This window comes from Candoia aspera, chromosome 1 (assembly GCF_035149785.1).
Source record: "Candoia aspera isolate rCanAsp1 chromosome 1, rCanAsp1.hap2, whole genome shotgun sequence".
NCBI classification, from domain to species: domain Eukaryota; kingdom Metazoa; phylum Chordata; class Lepidosauria; order Squamata; family Boidae; genus Candoia; species Candoia aspera.
This window is the reverse complement of record NC_086153.1, coordinates 292407136-292422282: the sequence shown is the minus strand read 5'-3', so window position 1 is coordinate 292422282 and position 15147 is coordinate 292407136. Positions and strand designations below refer to the sequence as shown.

Below are 15147 nucleotides of genomic sequence, written 5' to 3'. Positions count from 1 at the left end.
TTTTGCATATACAACATTTGCCACCTGCCGTATTTTACACTTAGAGCTCCGTCCAAGTCTCATTTACTTGTGGGAAAAGATTAGACTGAAATACAGTTTCTAGAATTTTAGTGTATGGATTTATGTAGCTGTATTAACAAGCATGAAGCTATTTATTTAAAATATTCCCACATTAACGAAAAGGATTTTAGAAAAAGATCCATTTTCATACTTTTTTGTGCCATATAATTATGTTACGTTTTTTTCTGCAAATACATGTTTATTTTGGTCTAGTGTGTTTCAAATAGCACATCAGCTGAGAGGATTAAATTGTAGCTTCACACTGTTGATTTGCCACACATTTGGATTTACTGCATATTCGATCGTTCACCCTTTTTCTTGTCTAGTTTTACACTAGACTCCACAGTGAGTTTTAATCTGTTTGTCCATAGTATTGCTTTTCTCAAATCAATATAGCAAATCTAATATGGAGCATTCACCGGATCCTCTCCATGCAGCACAAAACCATCCAGCTTTGTAAGTCGTGATGTGAGACATTTTTCTTACTGAGACTTTTTAAGAGAGGGGGAAAAAACCTCAAGAATCTTCCCCCCACCCCTGCTGCAAATTGCTTGATTATGTGAGAGGTCTATTTCTAGACAGCCCCCATGGTGGAGAAATGTTGAGTGCTCTTTAGAGTGGGCTTCACAGTAGCAAAACATATCAAAATAATGTTCATTGTGCACAATATATTACCTTAGAATTAGAAATACTGTCTTTAGACTGTGACTGAACATTAAGCCCCTTTAAGTCCCACTGGTTTCACTAAAAATGCTAGTAAATGCTTAAGCATTTTACATGCAATTTTATGTACATATATCTGCAAGTAAGTCCTAATCAAGCATAATTAAGCAAACATCTAAGTATATATGCACTGCATAGAGTCAGTGAAATCAGTGGGATTTAAAATCCCTCTTCTGGCTTGTTTCTGCCCTTCATGTCTGAACAATGTGGTTAAATGAAAAATGAAGCAAAAGTCACCCTCTTAGTCTGTGTCTCTTTTTTCAGTGCAGTGACTGTATGTATGCATATTTCTATGACCTGCCCTTTTTTCCTTCTCTTTGCTATATTAGGGACACTGCTCTATCTTTTTGTTCATTTACATGACAGAAGCAGTGCTTTGCTCTGAAACTTACTTTAATTTCTATTCTGATGCTTTACTTTAAATAGTGATTATAAAAAGATGCACTGAGTGCTGTGTACTGTATGTCTGTCCCAGTCACATAGGCATAGGAATTACACATAAGCTATTTCCAGGCAGAAAATGTTCTTAGACCTTTCTCTATAGATGCCAATTAGAAGATTAACGTCTTTTCTCTGTCTCCCCCCACCCCCGCCTTTTCCATTAAATAGTCACACAAAAGCCTAGCTGACAAATTGCTCTCTCCATGGCGTTACACAAAGACAGACAATGGATGATCATCATTTACTATACTCAAATTCTATTAATCAGAGATTAATGAGAACATGTCTAGTAGGGAAAAATTACCAGAATGTGGGCATATACTCATGTAACATCTGCTCTAGCTTTACCTTTAATGTCATGTCATCTTTTATCATCCTGGAATAATGTTTGCTCCAGAAACTTAATTAAGATAATGGGTACCTCCCTTTAACAATAACCTGGCTTCAGGGAAATGTATATTCCTTTGACAGTTTATTTTCTGAAAAAAAAATATCTTAGTTTTCCATAACTAATTATTAGTGAATTTAATATGAGAATTGTACTTATTATTATTTTGTGCAGGGAAAAAAGCCTGAAAAGCTATGACAATTATCCTTATTATAATCAAGTGTTAGTTAGTATTACTGCAATCTGGAGATATTGATGGAAGAACCAACAGAAAGTTTTGGAGGTTTTACTCCATGTTCAGGAAAGTATGATGAATTGTAAGCTTTAAACAAAAAGTGGGAATGTATTTTTAGACCATGAAACTTGGGAATTTTGCTATGTATTGTGGAAATACATTCTTGTGATTCTAAGAAATATTTTTCTATCAGTGAAAAATATTTTCTACTATTCACTTTTATTATTAGTTATAATACACTAAGTATTAATAGTACTAGTACTAGTGTTATCAGTGAAATTATCTTTTCCTAAATATACTCATTTTAAATATTATCATTGCATAGTTCAGATCTTATTTCACTCCCCCTTTAAAAAAAAACTTGTTCTGAACAAAAATACCACTTCAACAAAATATACACATCTCCCTAGCAATGAGGCATGGAAAGGAAATTTAAAAGGAACATACAAAGTGACCCTAAATCACCTGTTTGCCTTTAATATCTGAAATTGAAAATTTGGGTTGAAGTGATTAGTCTTTTCTTGGGGGGAGGGGGAACCTCCTAATGCTGTTATTCCTCAGCATGGCAGAATCTCTTGCCAGAATAAACAATAAAGCAATTACATCTGTAGTCAGCCAATATCTAAGGAAGACTGCAATCTATACGTTTTATGTGCTTTAAATTGGCCTTGCTTCCTAATGGCCTGGGTAGATGCTTGTCGCTGTTGGAGAGCTGTTGTGATTAGTGCGCACAAGGCTAGCTTCCAAGATTAGCCGTGATCTAAGTTTGTGATTAAGCCGCGATTCAGCACCACACAGATCAGAACAGCTCCTGCAATCCAGGGCAGCCGAGGAGAGAATGGGGAAAAGAGATTGCAGAAAGAGATTGCAGAAAGCTTCTTAATTAATTTTTAATTATTGCTAATTAGAAATGCTCTGCTTTTTTAACATCCTAATGGAGAAAATCAAGAGTGGTTCCTGTCTTTCTTGTAAAAAAAAAAGATTCCATTAATTAATTTCTCAGTGAGAGATTCACAAGAGGGAGGTCAGGCTTTGGGACGTTTCAAGCATCATAGCTAAATGAATTGAACAGCTTCTGTACATATATCACTAAATTAAAGGTTAATTATACTCAGCCACCCAAGGGATCCCCTAACCACATATAGAACAATAGCTTTTGGCTGAGAAGTATCTAAAAGTGGAGTCATGGGCATTATGCAAAGCATGGTGTACTAATGAGCTATAGATACTTCATAAGCTACAGAAAGGAAGGATTGCACAAAGGGATTCATCTCTCCCTCACGATTTATTTGCTACTTCCATTTATTTGAAGCAGTGATGCTTGATGCCACAGACCTCTTGCCATTATTTCAGGAGATCTTTTCACCAACACCACCAGAAACTGACGAGTGCCTGACACAGACGTACACACTTCACATGCAGTATCTCATATTCCCATCCCCTTTTACATTTCACCTGAGGATGGAGAAATGAATTGGGTACATGTTTATACAGATGCATACATGTACACCTAGGCTGGGCACACACAGCACACTAAGCCATGGTTTTCTGAATAAGTCACAATGAAATAAACCACTAAGTTTATACATCATGCTAAACTATAAAACTTGGTTTTCAAATCACAATGGCAACGTTAACACAAGCACATAAGACAAAAATAAACAAATGATATTATGGTTTAGTGAGATGTACAGTCTCAGGCCCTCACATGTACATCACAGGGTATTCCTTTGCTACAGCAGAATATATTCAGTATCACAGTATCGGTTTATGAATCAATTGTAATCTATACAGAAAATGTGTAGACAGTGAGTACAAGTTTTGTATTTATTCATTTCATGTACGTGCCACTTTTCTCCTATTACAGAGCTCAAGCTGGTGTATATGTGCAGCTCAGCCAGTATTAAGTCTACATATTCTCCAGGCTGGACCTTACCTTCAGCAAGGCAATGTGTTATATTCCTGTAGTTCAAGTTGTAGCCCTCACCAGCATAACTAATTATCATGCTGGATGAATGGGATTTGTAATCCTGACACACATGAAACATGCCTAGTTGGATGATGTGCTAGCAAAGACATATGTCAAATAATTGTAGCACGTGGTCTTACGCATGTCACAGTTCCACTGATTCTAAATTACCACCATGTCCCAGCCTTTCTTTGATTATGAAACTCAGGCAATGTGCATAAGGTTCCCAGTCCTATTTATATTCAGCAAGATAGTTTTCAAACCTTTCTACATTTGACTCTGTTCAGTAAGGAAAACAGGATTACTGTGGTAGAGAAACCCTTTTTGATTTTAACTGTACTTTTGTTTTCATTGTATTTTTGTACAGATCAATCACTATATGCTCCCATTTTTTTCCCTTCATGCTTCTGTAAGGCATTACAGGACAATCCTATGTATACCTTCTCAGAATTAAGTTTTGTTAAGTTCCGTTGGACTTATTCTGCTAGGTAGACATAGAACTGTAGTTAAATTAACACCATGAGGAAAATAAGTCATGCATTCATTTTGCAACCCCCATTATTTGGAAACCAAATGATGAAATTGTGCAAGAAACAAAGGAGGATCCTCTCTATCCAGTCAGCCATTACTAATCATTAAAAGCCCTTAAACCTTTCCCATGGACAGTCCCATTTTTTCCAAATTATCACTCTCATCCATTTCCCAACCTCTCTTTATTATGGAACCCAGGCAATGTGCATAAGATTCCCAGACTTATTTATTATTCAGCAAGATAATTTCACTATTTGACTTTGTTTTGTTTCTATATAGGGCCATGGGTGAACAAAAACAGCCCTTTAGGAACAATATACTCAGTCTGCATTCATAAAATGTAATTCCCCAGTTTAATCAATTAACTGAATTTCCTGGGTTTGCACAATATGCTTAATCATAGATTGCAATATGAGTTGATTTGCACAAGAAGCCAGGTTAAAATGTGGCTAGTCTGTAATATGGTGTGTTATAAGAACATTGCTAGAGAGAGGTTAGACAGGGATCTAGATTAAGCATGAACAATTAAAACTGTATACCAGGTGAAGGTAAAAAAATGGCCAAATTTTCAATGCAGTAATTAGACATTACTTTTTTTTTCTGATAAAATTGGTGGGTCTGGCTGCCTGACAGATTATAACATCCGTTATGTTGACATTAATTTCACAGTATTTATTTATTTTCCCATCTTTTCACAGGCAGGACATGAAATAACATCCACCTAAACGTCTCTGTCTTGAATACAAGAAGAAGAAATTCATTCTAATCACTTGAGTAGGAACAAGAGGAGATGGAAAGCAGGTACCATTAGCATTGAGAAAATTAACAAAATCTGTTTAACAATTGAAAACATTTACAACTTTTAAATTACATTTGAAATGTCAATTTAATTTCATAATTTGTTTCCTAGTTAATAATGTTAAAAGCCATGCTGTTACAAATCCCTGAGTTAATTACAATAAAATCCACCAAATCAAATTAAATGGCTGGAATCAATAGTGGTTATCTACCAGCTATCCCTTATGACAATCGTGCTATTCTTTTGACGTATATTTCCAACATGCCTTACTTTTATCACCTTCCCCAACTTCAAGTGAAATCAATGTATGTTAATTCACACCTGTTAACTGTAGCATTTTCCCCCTTCGCTAACCCTCTAAATTTGATGGTAACATGTGTCAGCAACTGTTTCATCTAATTTTTGAAAAAAAGTAGCAAGACATTTCTCACATATCAGTTTTGAGGACAAAATGTGACAACAGGGAACAGTGCATAAATATCTTTTTCAAATGGCCTTCCATCATATTTTAACTGCAATTAATGTTAAAATCTGTGATATATTACATTTTTTAAATATTTACATTAAGATCTGAAGTGAAAGAGTTGAATGAAGAGATCTGGATGGACCCCACTCTGCTGTTGTTTAGAAGAGCCATGAAGACCCAGGCCTTTGGCAAGGGACAGTGAGACCCCCCACCTCATTCCATCTGGTCTGTTCTTGTCTTTTATCCTTTTATTGGTTTTGTTGTAATTTCTTTGTTTTGATTGTTGTGAGCCACCCAAAGATGTTGGGAGTTGGGTGACATACAAGTTTAATAAATTATTATTATTATTATTATTATTATTATTATTATTATTATTCACTTGTTTCACATATTTTCAGACCATAAGGATAAAGGTGGCAGGTCAGATTATTTGTCCATCTAAGCCAAAATGGCCTTATTCCAGTTCCAGCCTGTTTGCCAAACTTACAAGTAGTTGAGTGCTTGCTAACTGAGCCTTTTACTGGAGATGCTGGGTAAATAAGTTGGAACCTTCCTGTTCTAGTTGAAGCTAGTTGCCAACAGCTCTTTTGAAATTATAGAACTGAACCCTACAGCAAGCACTATCAGAAAGTGATGCCCTGCTGCTGAAAAAGAAGCAGTTTCAAAGATGTACACATTGTGATTAGCCATGATTTGTTTAACCATGGCTTGAATAAACTAAAATTGACTGAATTGACACAACACACTAAACTAAGGTTGTATAACTCTCCACAACTTGAGGGCCACACCATTTTGTCTCTATGTCAAGGACTACACTTCAAAAGTGAATAGATCCAAGGTTTATTTTTGGAGAGGGGTTCAGGTGTTTTAAGTGGTGAAATGAGTGCCTGAAGTGCCTGCAAGCTCAAGAAATCCATTTTCCTCAACTCCCCACCACCACCCAAAAGCTCCAGAAATATTCAAAGAATGGTGCAGATATTTGGCCCCACTCAAATATTTGGGAGCGAAGGAGAAAAATGGAGCAGCAGAAATAACTCTTCGAGGGAACACCTGTACCTTGTGACTGTGTGGTTTTCCAGGAGGACTAATGCTTCCTTAATTATAAACTGGCATTAAATCACTTTCAAACACTGGACTATGAATAAAATAAATTTATCTACCATAATCCATGATATCAAATTGTGGTTAAGGCAGTCCTCTCTAACCACAGTCTGATCTGTGGTCTGGGTTTGCACATTATGTTAAACTAAGTGATTCACTGGGTGAACCAGACATAAAACTCCACAAACATAACTTGTTTCAGCCAACCGTATTCTGAAGCCAGCCCCAGCAGAAGTGCAGCAGGGCTGTTCCATTTGTCTGCTGCAAAACTTTTGACTCTCCCCTTCCAAAACTTCATATTGAAGAAGTGCCTGAGTTTGCCAGTCCATCCCAGTCCTTTGGTGTTCTGTCTTGTAGATTTGAAGCCTGAGGGCAGGTCCTACTTGAAGAATTCTACTGCTTGGGCTGAAAGACAAAACGATGCTTCTCCCCATTCCGTATGCTCCTGGCAGAGGAATCTTGCTTACTAGCAAGACAATGCCATTTTCCGCTGCTTTTGAAGGAGCCAAAGGCAACCCCTTGTCCCCACTTCTCTTCCCATCCCTCAGTGTCAGGCCCCTGAGATGTCCATCTCATCTTACAGCAATGGCTCTTACCTCTTTCCCACCAATCAGACAGTCAACCCAGCAAGAGGGCAGGGATCATATTACTGTATTATTGCTTATCTTTGTGCGGGGGGGGGGGGGGGGTATATAAAAAAAACCCAAGATGGCCATGACCATAAGATTGTAGTCCACTCCTTTTTACACAACAGACATAAGTGGCTGCAGCTGCCATCCTGACTTTTTTGCCCACCTCTCCTGTGAATGCTGCTCTCCAGAAAACCTTCTTTCAGTTGGTAGCATCAAAACAGGCTTTTAATGAGTAATAAATCATCAAGCAAATAATATGGCTAATTATCAGCAAAACTCTAAATTTAGTTATCTTTGTAACCAGTATGTATGGGTTTTATTCCTTTTATTCCTGATACTTTTATCTTACCCACAGAACACTAAGCTATTGCCAGAGAACTCTGAAAATAATTGACTCCTGACAACCCTCATCATGTCATGTAATAAACTAGTAATGTAATGTGCTTATCATAGTATCTAATGAAAGAAAAGCAACGTGCCGCAGCAAGGAAGTATGTTCACTTCTGCAACAACTGAGGCAATTGATTCTTCAAAAATGAAGTCTCATTGCATATTTGGCATGTCAGGTTTTTCTTCTGAAAAATGGACTCTAAACATATGCAGTGATGCTTTTCCTGTTGAGCAGTTATAGAGAAATCTCAAGATACAACGAAAGATTCTAGGTGTACAGTTCTGTAGCTTGATTATGCAGTCCAAGAAAGCCAGGGGACTATCAGATAAATTCAGCCTCCCCAGAGCAGATGGGTTGGTAGGGTTGTTTGGAGCCTGGTTTTGGTTTTTGTTCTTTGGGGAGGTTTAACTCAGAATATGCAGAGATTTTAAGAAGATATGTGGCAGCTAAGTTCTAGGCCCCTGCCCCCATTTGTTTTCCTTAGGTTTGAATCTATGTCAACACTTCACCAATATTGTAATTTGATTTAATTTAATGTAATTTATTGAATTTAATGTATTTAATTATTTAACTCAAATACATAAATAAGTATTGTAAGAAAATACCTCAAGCACTAGGGCTATGATTTTGTATGTATTTAGAGTGAGGAATACAACTGTACACCTAAATACACATGCACAGGATTGTACTGTATCTTGTTCCACCAATACATATTATGGGTCCTTCTATTTTTGCAATGTTCCCAACTTCCTAATATCACTCCCTCCATATTCCTGGGATTACTACTTCCATCATCCCTAGCCAGCACATATAATCTAGCACACACGGAAGACTTCAGGTTGGATACAGTAGGCTTAGTAAGATAGAGAAAATAGCTATTCTTAGCCCCAGTGCTCTCAAGATGTACTGGATTTTTATTCTAATAATTCTGAGCCAACTCAGTCTTTGGCTACGAGGGCTCAGAATTATGAGAATTGAACTCATCTGTTGGGCACTAGGTTAGAGAGAAAGAACGCAGGGAAGATGGGTTGTCATAATCCGGAAGATGAATCATTGATGCCTGTTCTTGTGCGCTACTGATTCAAACAGTCAGTACTAAGCCTTGATTGATGTTCCAGAGTTCCTAATAGTTTGGCTAACTACCCCAAATTTTCCATTGATTCATCATCAGACAGATTCATCTTGTGTGCCAACTGTGCCCTTTCTTAGTTCAGAAGGCTCTTCTCATAGACACTTATGCCTTGGTCACCTTGTTTGGACTACTGTACTGTACTGTAATGGGGCTACACTTGAAGACCACTAAGAAGCCACAGCTGGTCCAAAATGTGGTAGTGCAAGTAGATATGTTTGTGTTCCTCAGTATGCCTATGTAATCCTTCTATTTCATGAGCTGCACTGGTTGCTAGTTGGCTTACTGGTCTTCTATAAATCCCTTCATGGTTTAGGGTCTGGTTATTTGCAGGACTGCCTCACTTGGGCCATCCTATAAGAGTAGTCAAGGTCAGCATGCTCCAGGTCCTCTTAATTAAGAAAGGCCACCTTATGGGACCCCAGAGGAGTACCTTGTTAGTTGCCATCCCTGCCCACTGGAACAGTATTCCCCCTGAAATCCTCATGGCCCTGACTCTGCTGTCCTTCAAGAAAGCCATAAAGACCTCATTCTTTCAGCATGCCCTGGACTGGGGGATTTGTGAACTCACTGGAACGGTTGGGGTTTTTTTTAAAGTTTTTTTATTGTCTGGATGGTTGCATGTTATTTCTGTTCTTCTTTTATTATTATGTTGTACTTTTAACTTTTGTTCTGCCTCAAATCACATGTCAATTAGACAGTCCCACAAATCAAGTCAAAAGCCTACAATCCTATTATCTGGGAAATGTGCATGTCGTTCTTTGGTATAAAACTCTTCTGCAACTTATAATTTAACTTTATAAAAGTTCTTGGAACAACAAAAAACAGCAGAACAGATAAAATCACAGTTAAAAATTAGCTTATACTGTCTGGTGAAGTGCCTAGATAATTAAAAGCATATTCAACTTGGTGTCAAAATAACATCAAAATTAGTGCAACCAATTTCTCTATGAAAGGCCTTTCCACAGACAGTCTGGTGCAACCAAGAATGCCTTCTCTATGGACCCAGAAATGGTGGGAGATCCCAAAAAAATTCCCTTGTGACCACAGAAAAGCATGTGCATGTTCATGTTTTATCTTGTTGCCCAAGTTTTAGATCACCACCAGTGTTCTGAATTGTGCCAAAAAGTCCTGCAATCATGTTTTCTGCTTCAGATTTTAACCTAAGTTCAAGAAGAATGTTAAGACTTAAATAAATTGCATCTCCATTGAGGCCCAGTTTAAAAACCTCTGATGTTTTCCCTAGACAGGTTCTTTGCTATCTATAGCACTTTGCACCTTAGCTAAATGATTGGCCCCACCGTCTCTGAGGCACAACATTATATTAAAAGGAAAACATAGGAATTTCATGCTTCCCAATATGTGTTGGCACCACAGATCCCAGAATTCCTAGCTATTAGCTTTACTCACCAAAAATCCTGAGATTTGAAATCTTTGCATCTGGTGGACACCAGGTTTGGGAAAGTTAATACATTCATTAATACAAAGCCTGCAATAAAAGGATAAGAAAACAGCTAGTACTATGAACCAGCATGGAAATGATTTTATGGAAGGGAAATAGCAGATGAAGCCAAAGACAAGCAGCAGTTATAGAGCCATGGATAACTGAGCTCCCTTTTTACTAATTATATTAATGCCACCCATGTCCCTAAGACTTCCTGTCAGATCCCCCCGATCAAAGGTTTCACAGAAACCCTTATCAGAGCATCTACCATCATTTCCTTCTCCAAGGAAAGGAATCCGTGTTGCCAGATGAGAGGGGGTGTGAAGTTGGAGTGTGAAGTGGTTTATTATGGCTATGGAGGACATCAAGGACATGGGGTTGAGATATGCCAGGAATACCATCTGGATGGGAGGGGGGGTGACATGGTTTCATGGGAAAGGGGACTAACTAAGAGAATGTAGTTTTTAAGTTAGGTTTGAGCGGGAAATCTTTATTCGCAGCTTGCCTTCTGTACCGTTCATTACGCTTCATTAAAACAGTTAAAGGAATCCCAGCCTCTTGACTATGATTGTGTGAATGCTCGAATGATTAGGTGCTGACATCCATGAATATAAGCGTACAAAGTGGAATCTGTGATAAATGGCAGAGGTTATGAGGAATTTAATCTTCTGAAAAGCTTGTGCGTATATTGTGCAACAGCAGCAGCAGGAGGAAGACAGGGCTGGTGAAATCATAGCCTAATGCCACATGATTTCACTACTTAATTCCCCTCATCCATTCCCCATCCCCAATGCTAAAGACCTTTGCTTGGAAGTAAGTCTCAGTGATTTCAGCAAAATAGCTTTCCAAGTAAATGTGCTTAAGATGAGAATCACACATTTATACCATTGAACTAAAAATGCCCAGAAGCTGAATCAATTACTGATTAGCAGACTAATTGCCAGAAGATCCCAAAAGATATCCTCACATAATGATGACTATGCAAAGGCAGAGCTTTATAGAGGAAAAATCTGAGACTCGTGTGAAGTCTATATGGATAGCAGGAAGGCAGGCAACCCCCTGCAGGGACTGCTTCATCAGGGAGCAGACGTTCCTGCAGCAGCCTGGAAAGTTTGATGAGTCCAGAAGTTGGGGTCCTGGGACCAGCTGGTCCTGTACCCATAGTCAGGTGGGTCTGCAGGTGCTGCCATCTAAAATCTAGTTGACTGCCATAGAGGAGAATCTGCTGAGGAACTGTGGTCATGGTGTGAAAGGAGTGGAAAGAATAACAGAAAAGGAGGAAGAGACAGAAGAGGAAGAAGATTGTAAAGGGCTGTGAGAATAACCTTGAGAGACAGGAGGAAGAGCCACAGCCTAGACAATGGTCTGATAAGAGAAACCTGAGTCCAAAGCAGGAATGGGAATGGAGAAAGCATCTCAGAGTTGACCCTCCCTGGTTCTCTGGCACGTAAAGGCAGGGGAGAGGGGAAGCACTTTCAGACGTATAAGATTCTATTACTGTAACCTTACAATAAAAGTAGTATTAGTATTCATGATTTTGGTTTCCTGGTCTGGACTAACTTGAAGGGCTGACAAAGATGGTGCAGGGTGAAGCAGGGTGGAAAAGCTGGAAAATGTATGGTGTGCCTAAGAAAACTGGGCTTGGTCTTGCTCCATCCAGGGCTAATATGGCGAATGTTGGATTGATGGATAATACGGTGGAGGAAGGGAAGGAAGAGGAAAGAACCGCTTTGCTCCTTGTGTGAAAGACAGGAAGCTGAGAAGAAAGGCCCTTCCCTAGAGTGAGAGAACAGGAAGTGGGTCCACCTATTTTCTTGACTTGTGTGAAAGCCGAATGGGGGAATTTGAGGGGGAAGTGAAAATTAATATGGGAAAGCTGGACGAGAAGGGGATGATCTCTTGATTGGACATAAAATGAGTTGGAATGTGGGCTTGCACAATTGGGTGTTGCTGCCAAGTATAGGTGAATGTAGCCAAGTAAGAACCTTGCTGGGGAGCTTGTTCCTATCTTGGATGACTGGAAGAGGAAAGCTGACTATCTAAGGGAGATAAAGTGAAGGATAAGGGTGGTGATGGGTAAGGAGAAATTGGCTGAAGAGAGTATCAGTACCAGTGAGGTATCCCTCACTGATACCTGTCCAGCTGAGTCTCAGATAATGCATCAGTCTCAACCTCAAGTTAGGGGACAGGGAGTTATCACGGGTTTACAGGAAAGTTACACAGGTTTAGTGGTTGTGAGGAACACCCTTTTCACAAGTGGATAGATGTGAGGATGTATTTGTGAGACTGGAGCAGAACAAGCTGGGCGTGTTATCATTGTACTGTCCTCCCAGTTGTATAGGAGCATCCCTACCTGAGCTGTTTGATCTTCTTAGGTATTTATTGATTTTAATTTCCCCTCTCTTGTTGGAGGTGGCAGACGAATTCATGGTTGCCAACCCAAACATGGACCTGTTCCAAGTTATCACTGGTCCAGCCTATGTAGCCAGCCACATATTAGCTCCATTTCTCAGCTTAGAGCAGATAAGACATGATCTGGTGCTGGGAAACATTTTGTGGACAAGTCATTTTCTCATGACCTTTGAGTTAACTGGAATAGCCCATCTCCTCAGGCCTGATGGGGAGAAACAGGCTCAGACTTAACCCAAATAAGGCAGAGTGACTATTAATTTAGAAGCCTACTAATTCTGGTATGACATTGACTTGGAAAAACTTCTTGATGATAACATCTGCATAACAATGTGACACTATACCTACGGAGGTTCTGCATTCTCCATCTCTGGATGCAGTTAAGAGATTGAATAGCCACCTCTCAATTATAGTTTAATTGGTTTTCCTGCACACTGCAGACAGTTGGACTAGATGAGCCTTATGGTCTCTTCCTAATCTACAACTCTGTGTTACTATGGAATTGTGTTCCCCCCGAAAGACCAGGCCTTCACTCTGGGATCTTCCTGAACTCATAGCACCTGCTGTAAAAACAAGTGGAGTCTGCAGCCTTTACCCACCTTCAGCTGGTGTACCAGTGGTAGCCTTACCTCAAACAGGATGTACTGAGGATGGTCATTTATGCCCTTGCCACCTCTTGCCTGGATGACTGCATTTCGCTCTGCATGGAACTGCTCTTGAAGACTTCTCAGAAACTTCAGTTGGTGCAAAATGCCCATGTGAGTACTGTACAGTCTTAATACTGCCACATAACATCATTGCTACAGGAACTGCGGTGAAGAAGACGCTGACTGCGGCTCTCTAGGGGGTGAATTAGCCTCTGCGACCCCCGTAAATCCTGCCTTTGACTTTTGGCTCCCAGGTCAGCTGAGGGGGCTGGGGGGGGATTGGTAGGTCCCCCAACTTAAACCGGGGTAGACCTGGACCTGGAGATGAGCGGAATCCCCCCCTCCCGAATGAAGCGGCAGGCAGCAGAGGTTTCTGGCGGCGGCAGCAGCATACCTGGGTGGGCTTGAGCAGACCTCCCATGGACCCTGAAGGACCACAGTGGATCCCGGTAGCCCCCTGTGCTCCCCCAGTGGCCCCTGGATATTTCTGGATGGGCCGGACAGTGCCCCGCAACGGCAGCCCCCGTACTAAAATCAGCCCGGGAAGTGACTTGTGGTTGGGTCCAGGCGATAGTTAATGCATCCTTGAGGGAGGGGGTATTTCTGGCTGCCTTTAAGGAGGCACTGGTATACCCCCTCCTCAAGAAGCCATCCTTGGATCAATTTTCGCCCGGTCTCCCACGTTCCCTTTTTGGGAAAGGGGGTTGAGAAAGTGGTTGCATTGCAGCTCCAGAGAATTCTGGAGGAAACGGATTATCTGGACCCCTTTCAGTCAGGTTTCAGGGATGGAGACCACATTGGTTGCACTTCTGGATGATCTCTGGCAGGAGTGGGATGGAGGGAGTGCATCCATTCTGGCTCTCTTGGACCTCTCAGTGGCTTTCAATACCATCGACCATGGTATCCTTCTGGGGCAGCTCAGGGGGTTGGGGGTGGGCGGTGTAGCTTTGTGCTGGTTCACCTCCTTCCTCCAGGGCCATTCCCAATCAGTGGTGATAGGAGAGAACTGGCCCTCGACCCCTCCATTGTGGGGTGCCGCAGGGTTCGGTACTCTCTCCTCTTCTATTTAACATCTACATGAAACCACTGGGTGAGATCATCTGTCACCATGGGATGAGGTATCATCAATATGCCGATGATACCCAGTTATATATCTCCATCCCGGGTGAAGTAAGTGATGTGGTCTCCACCCTTTCCAGGTGCCTGGGGGCTGTGGGGGCCTGGATGGGGAACAACAGGCTTCAACTGAACCCTGGTAAGACAGAGTGGCTGTGGATTGATGGCCCCTCGGGTTCCAAGAAGTTGTCTTTTGGTTCTGGATGGGGTGGCACTTCCCCATTCGGAGCCAGTGCGGAACCTGGGGGTCCTCCTGGACTCGCGACTCCTGCTCAAAGAGCAGGTGGCAGTTGCTGCCAGGAGGACCTTTGCACATCTTCGGGTGGTGTGCCAGCTACACCCATTCCTGGACCAAGATGCCCTCCGAACAGTCACTCATGCCCTTGTCATCTCCCATATAGACTACTGCAATGCACTACATGGGGCTACCCTTGAAGAGTATCCGGAAGCTTCAGCTGGTCCAGAATGTGGCTGCGCAGACAGTTATCGAGGCTGTAAAATCATCCATGTGACACCACTGCTACATGAGATGCATTGGGTACCAGTTTGCTTCCGGGTCCAATTCAAGGTGTTGGTTATCACCTTTAAAGCCCTACATGGCATGGGACCAGGTTACCTGAGGAACCGCCTCATCCCCATAACATCGACCCGTCCCACCCGGTTAGG

The 15147-nt window shown here is 40.9% G+C and overlaps 1 pseudogene; it reads right to left on the bottom strand.

The window, feature by feature from the left end:
• The window catches only part of LOC134487210 (uncharacterized), a 50700-nt pseudogene extending 37224 nt beyond the window's left edge, over positions 1-13476 (bottom strand).
• Positions 13477-15147: the final 1671 nt, after the last annotated feature.